Raw genomic sequence first — 8,468 nt, 5'->3', positions numbered from 1 at the left:
AGAGTATAAGACACTCTAAGTATTGTATTTTCCATTTGGTGATATAAGGCTCAAGTGTTTTATCTTTATTATCCACTAAAAAATGATAAGACTAATACTTGTGTCGACTTGTGTCACTGAAAGAAAAGCAACCTTTATGTAAGAGGGAAAAATTTAAATCGGAGATTTAGATTCCACGACGCGTCGCCGGCGCGTTGTGACGTGCTTTTCGTGTCATCGTTCCCTGAATAAGCACAGCTAGGTCTGTCATCTGATTATAATTAGACTCCAGAACGACGGGCGCGGGGAATCGTGCGACAGAAGCCAGACGCTGGGAAGCGGAGCACACCGTGTTGGCGGGCTGTTTACACAGCGGGCTTCCATGGAACAAGCGCGTGAAAACTTTCACGACCTTGCTTGCGAACTCCCGCCCGTGTCGTCCTCATCATCTTCATCGTCGTCGTCGTCGAAAGCTCAGCCGCGTAAAGCCGTGACCCGGCTTTCTCTCTCGCGATCCGCCACAATGGCGGCAAACGAGCTTGGATGGAGTCAACTATCCTTTCTCCTTTCCCTCTTGCGGTGTCCCTCCGACCGACATAACCATAAGCAACATTGTCGATCTAATGGATTTAGAAAACAGACTGAATATCATACGTACATGTATTCACGCTTTTTTATGCCTTTCGCGCAATTACTTTCATAAATCTACTTTAATTATATAAAATATAGTTCGGTAATTATTTAATGATATAACGATGATTATGTATAATAATAGAAAGAAAAGATAATTTTGCTTTATGTAACTACATATTAATTGTGGCTATCTACACAGAATATAAATTATAATATAAAAACTTCTTTTGTAGTTACAATCGCACACACGTTTTATTTGATTTCGAATAATAAATTATCTTGATTATAATTTTTTTTTTTTTTTTTAATTTTAAAAATTGCGATCTTGAGAAACGAAACAAAAGCGACGATTATCGTTCATTCGACTGCTTTATATCTCACGAATGAAATTTGTCTGAATGCGTGCACTAGTTAACGATTTGTGTCACTTCCGGAGGGAAGTCAAACTCGAGCTAATTGCAAACCAACAAAGCAGCGCGGAGTTGCAACTCGATTTTCGCGAAGCACGTCTCCAATGGCGATTAAAGTTGACTTCCAAGTTTTACGACGACCTCGTTCGCAATGGCGGAAGTTAAAGCCCTGTCCGCAAAATATTATTGCGCCGGCCGTCGCGCGAGAAAGCTATCGAAATTAATTCTATAGCGAATTAAATTACACTCGGTCAGTTAAACATCCCGGCTATGTTTCATTACGGCCATAACGCAAGTTAATTGCCCTCGATTATTCATATGTATGAATGAACCGCGTTTACCCTTCGCTGCACTACCATTACGAGCATTAAGAACGTATTTAGTTATTAAAGTAACTCATACCAGAATTAATCTTGCATAATTATTCTATCTCGCGAATAATTCTAATGTGGAATTATAAGATTAGCGTATTACGATGCGTATATTATTTCCTTGCAATTTCTTTCCTCGTTAAGATATTTTATGGCATGGAGTCACCGTTCTCATTTCTTACTCGATTTTTATGACGCCGAAGCGACTATCTCTTAGTATATTTACATGTAAAGGAATTGTCGAATCGTATTATTAATGTTGATACTGGTTAGTGTAGTATTGACCCGATTTAGTTCTTTATAGCGTAGAAACGATAGTTATTCTCTACGATATCGTAGTTACGAATGTTTACGGGAGCTTTACGATTTCTCTCCCACGCGAAAGGGGTTGATGCAGCCGGATCGATGTTTACGCGTATCCGGAATAATCAAGGGTGAGGCTCGAAGACGTTAGCGAGGGTGTTGGAGAATCTCAAACATCCCGTTCATCATCATCTCTTATCATCCCGATTTTCTTCTCTTCATAAGCATTTTTCCCTCTCATTTCAATATATGTGGTAAATCATCACTCGGGAAAATGAGTCGTGTAGAAAAATACGTGACTTTAAATCCGGAAGTTGAGATCCATTACAAACTGGACGAATTATTACGTATCGAATGGTCGGTTGATTAGTTCCACATTTTTATTCTATTGATAAATCTTTTAATATGAAGTTGTTTATTCGACGTTAAATATTTTATCATAGTCTCTGGATTAGATTAATATCTGGATAAATCGAGAACACGAGAACATTAAGAGACAGACCTCGGTAATGAAACTCCTTTATAGATTCGCGTCTTCAGATTTTAACGAGCGAAGAAATCCTACGATTTTGCAGGATACTTTTGGCAATGATCTTGTTTACCGAATGGAAGATAAACATCAAGTTTGATCGAAAGCGACGACTAGAATTTGAAACGATCGTCGGGAAAGAGAGTCTAATGTTTGACAATGTCCGGACAGTTCCTGCCCGGCAATAAGAACAAATCACTTGGAACTTCGAGACGAAGATCGAGCGATCGTCGTCGATCCTCCGTGAATTATATAAAACCCCTCCGAGGCGGCTTCCGAGGGACATTATCGGAAAGCCATTAATTAGCATTCAAGGTTCACTGCATGCAAGGTCGTTTTGCTAAGGGGATACGGATGAGGGCGAAGGTCGTCGAGGAAGAACCATCTCTCTCGTCGCGAGGGATACTTTCAACTCTTCCGCCCCCGCGGAGTACTTAATTAACCGCGCCGTAATTAATGATGCATCGCCCTCCTAATCCTTCCCGTGTTTCTCGCGCATATTTTTAAAAGCGCATTCACGCAAAAACTTCTATAATTACCATTCAAGGTACGATGCAAAAAAGATCGTAGCGAAAATAGTTTAATAATCCGTTTAATAATAATTAATCTAATATTGATATTAATAAAGTTTAACGACAATTTGAGACATTCTTTTAAGAGTTATCCTTAGCAGTTGTGTTTTAACCCTCCGTCTACAATCACTTTTTTCACTTCCTCCATCTGCAATTTGGATTTTTTTTCTCCAGTTCAAGTTTTTTTTTACTGTTTAGACTTTCAAAATCAAATGTAAACAAATTCAAAATTTACTTTTCAATATCTCTATTACATTATCAAATAGTTTTTAACTCAAACGATATAACTATTATTTAAAAAATAAAAATTCATAAATCTTATTTAAAAGTAAAAATATATAAATAGCAAAATAAATTAAAAAATATATGAATAATATAAAATAAATACATAAATTCAAATTTAAACAAAAATGAGGAAAAAAATGTAAATTTAAAGATGTATAATTTACAATTAGCAATAGGATCGAACTCTCCTTTATTACGGAGAAATTTGAAAATGAAATTTCGTTTATTCTAAAAAGAGGCCCAGATTGAAAGATTAAAATACGTCTATAAATATTCCCGCGTAGCATCCGATTATATCGCGTATATTCTAACGCGCGAATCTTTGATCACGTTCACGCTCCAAGTTCACGCTATGCGTTCGACTTTACTTGCAAGATGTCATTAACGTTACACGGCATTTAACGACATCATTAACTCTTAATGAACACTTCCACAAACTTTAACGATGTTACGCTCTATCATTGTTAATCGTACAAGAATCCGAATGCGAATTTGCCTGGTTTGTCGCATTTTTAAATTGCATGTAGGGGTATTAACGGATTTTTAATAAAAAACGATCATAAAATAAATGTATATAAAAAAAAACGATTTTACTAAATATCTAAAAAGTTACTCTCTAGAACTTCTAGAATGAATCTCTGTAGAGTGAAATCTCACTTCTAAGGATTGTAATCTGTGCTAGTTGTTTTCAAAATTTAATTTAATTTTCACTCTTGAGAAGATTTTATTTTTCAATGAATTTAGGAAGTAATTAAAAGTAAAGATCTGAAAATATATCATTTTGTTGGACTATCAAAATAATTATGTGGAAGCTCAAATATAATGAACAATGCTGTAAAAAGGAAGCTAAATTTTTTGATACTTCAGTAAAATCGTTCATTCCGTGTAGTATATAATTCGTGTTTGTCAAAAGGATATAAACTGCCCTCCCTACTTTATTACGTTCATAAAAGAGACGATGGGGAATGGAATTTCTAAAATTAGTTCCAATGTGAAATCATTGAGATTATATTATTACAACGTAACGAACGCTCAAGGGGGCCACGTCATCTGACGAGACTTCAAAGAGAATTTAAAGGGTTAAGTTTCGCTTATATTCTCTTCGGTGAAAGGCACGTGGCGTATCTACGCGTGTCTTCACAAGGAGAGAAGCATCTCCTCCGCGCATCATGCCAGGGGACATTGACGAGATTCGATATTCGATGACGGGTTCGTATCCCGCGGCATAACGCGGGAGATACATCCCTTGATTGGCTGCTGTCAAGGGCGGCTTCCACGGAGGCGTGAAACAATATCACGAGAATGGCAAGGACAAAGAGGAGCCGGCGGACGCATTCGTCTTAATTTTCCAGCCGGTAGCACGCATAGAGCCTCGGCTTTTTTCCCTCATCTTCTCCGCCCCTATTGATGTAATATCTAATTCTCGGAGGGGTTTGCGGTGAATGAAGCGAATACGCCGAAAACAAGAATTGCCGACTCGAGGCGGTCGTGCGAGATTTAACGTCGGTTCTCCGCAAATCTACTTGTGTACAAAGTAAAGATTCGAAGAGACAGAAATAAATTCGAAAGAAAATACCTGAAGAGAGTATTCGAGAACGAAAACCTTTTATTATATGTACCTTTTGTTATATATTTTGAGAATAACACGGATTCAAAATTGATACAATTTCACATTCGATCTTTCTCACAAACAAGAATTATTGCATTATGTTAAGAATGTATCCCAATTAAAAACCTTAAACAATCTTCACGCATATATAATATAATTTACTTTTAATAAATATCCGAAAACGCGAGAATTTCACGAAAGCGACGTAAGACACACGTAATGCACAAACGTGTATATATATATAATACTTTTACTTTTTCTTTTTTTTTTTTACGGTACATGCAGTCCGACAATTGGAAGGCAGAAACGTTACGACAGTTTTTCGTGCAGATATATCTCTCTCGGGAAGATAAACTCTCGGCGCAAACTCTCGGATAACGACTGCAGTCGCGCGAGCGAGGAGTTGGGGAAATGGTGACGAAGAGAAATAGAGAAGGAGATAGAGATCCGCAGAGTACTCTGCCTAGCATATCCACGTGATAGTCACTCATAGTCTTCAACTGAGCGTGCCCGATCCTGCTGCTTGAACTTCCACACCGTTCGCCTACACAAACCGCCGATATAACTATGAGAACGGCGACTCGAGAGCGCTAAATTATTCAGAAACGACGCGATTCCCGCGCTTGTCGACGACCTTCTGCGCTCACGAGATTACCCGGAGCTTTCACGGTAGACATGGGCAGCCTCTTAAGAGCTTTCGACGAATCCTCGTCATGTGAACAAGCGGATGATGATGATAATGACGTATTGATAATAACAACAAGTACATATGTTTTCTTAACGGTAATTACGTAGGACAAAGTTGTCAAGTTTCATCGATTCAATCGATTAAAAAATTTATTATTAATTATAATCGCAATCCCTGAGTAATCGTTATAAGAATAGGATCGACATAAATTCCTTGTCCTAAAATTCCAGATAAAATTTTATGATTTTTCCCGACTTTCAATAAAATTTTGGAAATATTTTGGATTTTCGTCTTGATTTGAAAATCATTAAATATTTTGTTGACAAAGCAATTTAATAGCAATGTAAATTACTGTTAATGCTATGCTGATACTGCTTCCATTTAATTGTTACAAATTGGTAGTATTCTAAAGCTGCATAAAATTGTGATATATGGACATCAAACTTTTAAAAAATTTTTATTTTTCGAACAATTTTGAAAAATTCCCGGATTTTTTTTTATTTTCCTAACCGCTTTCAATTTTCCTGAATTCCAGTTTTGTGGCAACTCTGAAGAAAGCTTCGTAATCTATTACAGCAATTGCAAAAAAAAAAAATACGTAATTAACGTAGAGAAAAATTTACGAGATATAGTAGATATATTGTGTGAGTTGCTGCAATTAAGATCTTCGGGAACTCATAGGACTTCGGAGTGTGCTATCTCCAAGATTAAGAAAGTACGGCGAAAATAAATCGTAGCCGATCCAAGATTCTTTCACGGCACGAATCCTTCGAGTCTTTAATCGGATACGCGGCGGAATCACCGGAGATTGATTTCTCTTCCGTTCTCAATCTATGGGATCACCGATCATACTCGGGTAAGGTCGACGTAGCGGCTTATTTATTACAGATAATCCTAGAATTGAATTCGGCGGAACGAGAGGAATCTTTCTTTCGTCTCGTCGCGGAGTAGCGCCCTTTTTTTCACGGTATAAGGATTACTAGAGAAGAGAAGTAGAATATCGGAAGGACGAGAAACTGGTCCGATGATTGGGAAGAAACCTATTTTAACCCTTCAGACCCTTCGAAAGAATAAAAGCTCACTCGACAATTCTCTTTTTGGTTCGACACTTTCATTGTTCTCTCGTCTTTTCTTCTCCGTCACGAATGTAATATCTAAATTATTGTGTCCTTCGTTACACAATTATTTGTATCTAAATTTTGTGTAACTTTTACAAGGATACATTCCTGCATTTATACATCTTTATTTTAACTGCACACGTCCGTTTTTTTAAGCGATTGTGTCTTTCATCAAAAGCTTCAGTATATTGTATTTCCAACAGCACACCGAATACGTAACGAAAATACATGCCAAATCCCTGCGTGCATCCCATAGCCATCATTCCTTTCGATCGAGGGAGGCATGCGTTTTCCCGCTTTCCGCATTGGCGGAGGTATCGTAAAGCTTCGTCGTGTCTAAGCAAATTTTATGGAGGGATTTCGCGTGTTGGTGTTATAGCGCGAGGCTGAACGAAGCGACGATCGTTCGAAGTAAACCGAAGAGACGGCGAAATATCTGTATTGAATGATCGACATTTTCGTTTCACTTTGGTAGCAATTTAGATATTTTTTATTTAGTTTATACTTAAAAGCTCCATGCGGTTGTTAATTTAGTAACCACGCGAAATTGATCAATGTATATTAATGAGAAAATTCAACGTAACAAGACCAGTTTTAATATTTAATAAATGACAGAAAAATATGTATGGATTATTTGTTAAAAGTTTTGCAATAATTCAACGGTTGCAAAATATTCGGTCTCTAAATAAATGTCTGTTAAACATATCGCTATTTTTTCTATCGCGTTAAATTGCAACTCTTCACGTTCGAGTGCATATTCCAATATTTTTATGAACAGTAACAAAAAATCATCACTATGCAAATGTAAACGAGAGGAAGAGTGAGAGGGGAAGGGGGATAGCACGATGAACAAAATAACAGCATATGCTCGATAAATCTTTTATTACGATGTACAATTTATCGTTTGGGCTTTTCCGTCTTGCGATTTATTGCAGGAATTTATCGCGGAGATATTCGAGCTGGGTCCCCGAAAATCGCTACGATTTCAGAGGAGGTCAATCCGAACGGCTCGTCACTGTAAGCCTCTTAATTTCGCCCGGAAACAATCGAAAACCACCGACCGCCATCAAAACGTCGAACTCAATCATTTTCCTCGCCCCATCTCGGACGCAATAAAACCACACCGCGGGGGATGAGTCGGTCGCGGGAGGTGGCGGGGCGAACTTGCAATGGTCGTATTTTAATCCTTGACGACATTTGATTTTTGCATTGCATTGAATCTTAAATTATTGACTGACAAAATAGAAGGTATTCATTTGATTCCCATCGGTTTTCAATCGCATTTATACTCGATTGAAAATCGATGCTTGACGAACTTCGTATACGCGCTGTTGTGGTTTTAAATCTTCAATTTTCCACGTTTATTGCTGTTATCAACCGCGATAATTCAATCGTACCGTTGTCTAGTTTCAGAGAGGTAGAAAAAAAAAAGACCTTTTCAATTAGAATCTAATGATGCGGAGAGATCGGCATTTCGGCTGCGCCGAAATATATTGCCGCTCGAATGCGTTCCCGGAGAATGAACGCGTCGATAGAACTCGCAGCGTGTACATTCCAAATTTGATCGCCGAAAGTGGACCATTATTGGTATTGCAACCGCGCGTTTCAATATTGTGCCGCCGCGATTAAATGTTTAACATCAAACGGCAAATAAAATATTGAACGTCGTACCGTCTGATCGAATGAAAATATTCCGCAGCTCTCCCTTAGAAATGTATTTCGACGTTCAAACAACGTGTGTTGTTAATAAATAAATAAGCACAAAATACAGAGCCCGAAGGTATAATCCCTCCGGTGGATTGTCGAGCTAATCAAAAATTAATTTACACCCATTACGCGGCCCTGATTATTACATCATATGATTTTCAAATGACAGTTCGCGGATTCGTCAAATACCAGCCAGTAATTATTGCATTTACAATTAATGGTAAAATAGTGATTATAAAATTAAGTTTAATATATACCCTTATT

At 37.7% G+C, this 8,468-nt stretch overlaps 1 protein-coding gene across 1 annotated transcript in view; it reads left to right on the top strand.

Annotated features, from left to right (window-relative positions):
• The window catches only part of LOC108753375, a 118,351-nt gene that overhangs the window by 37,709 nt on the left and 72,174 nt on the right, over positions 1-8,468 (top strand). The gene's annotated exons all lie outside the window — the stretch shown is intronic.

The sequence above is a fragment of the Trachymyrmex septentrionalis genome, unplaced genomic scaffold, assembly GCF_001594115.1.
Source record: "Trachymyrmex septentrionalis isolate Tsep2-gDNA-1 unplaced genomic scaffold, Tsep1.0 scaffold69, whole genome shotgun sequence".
In the NCBI taxonomy this organism is placed as follows: domain Eukaryota; kingdom Metazoa; phylum Arthropoda; class Insecta; order Hymenoptera; family Formicidae; genus Trachymyrmex; species Trachymyrmex septentrionalis.
This window is presented reverse-complemented; position numbering and strand designations above follow the sequence as displayed.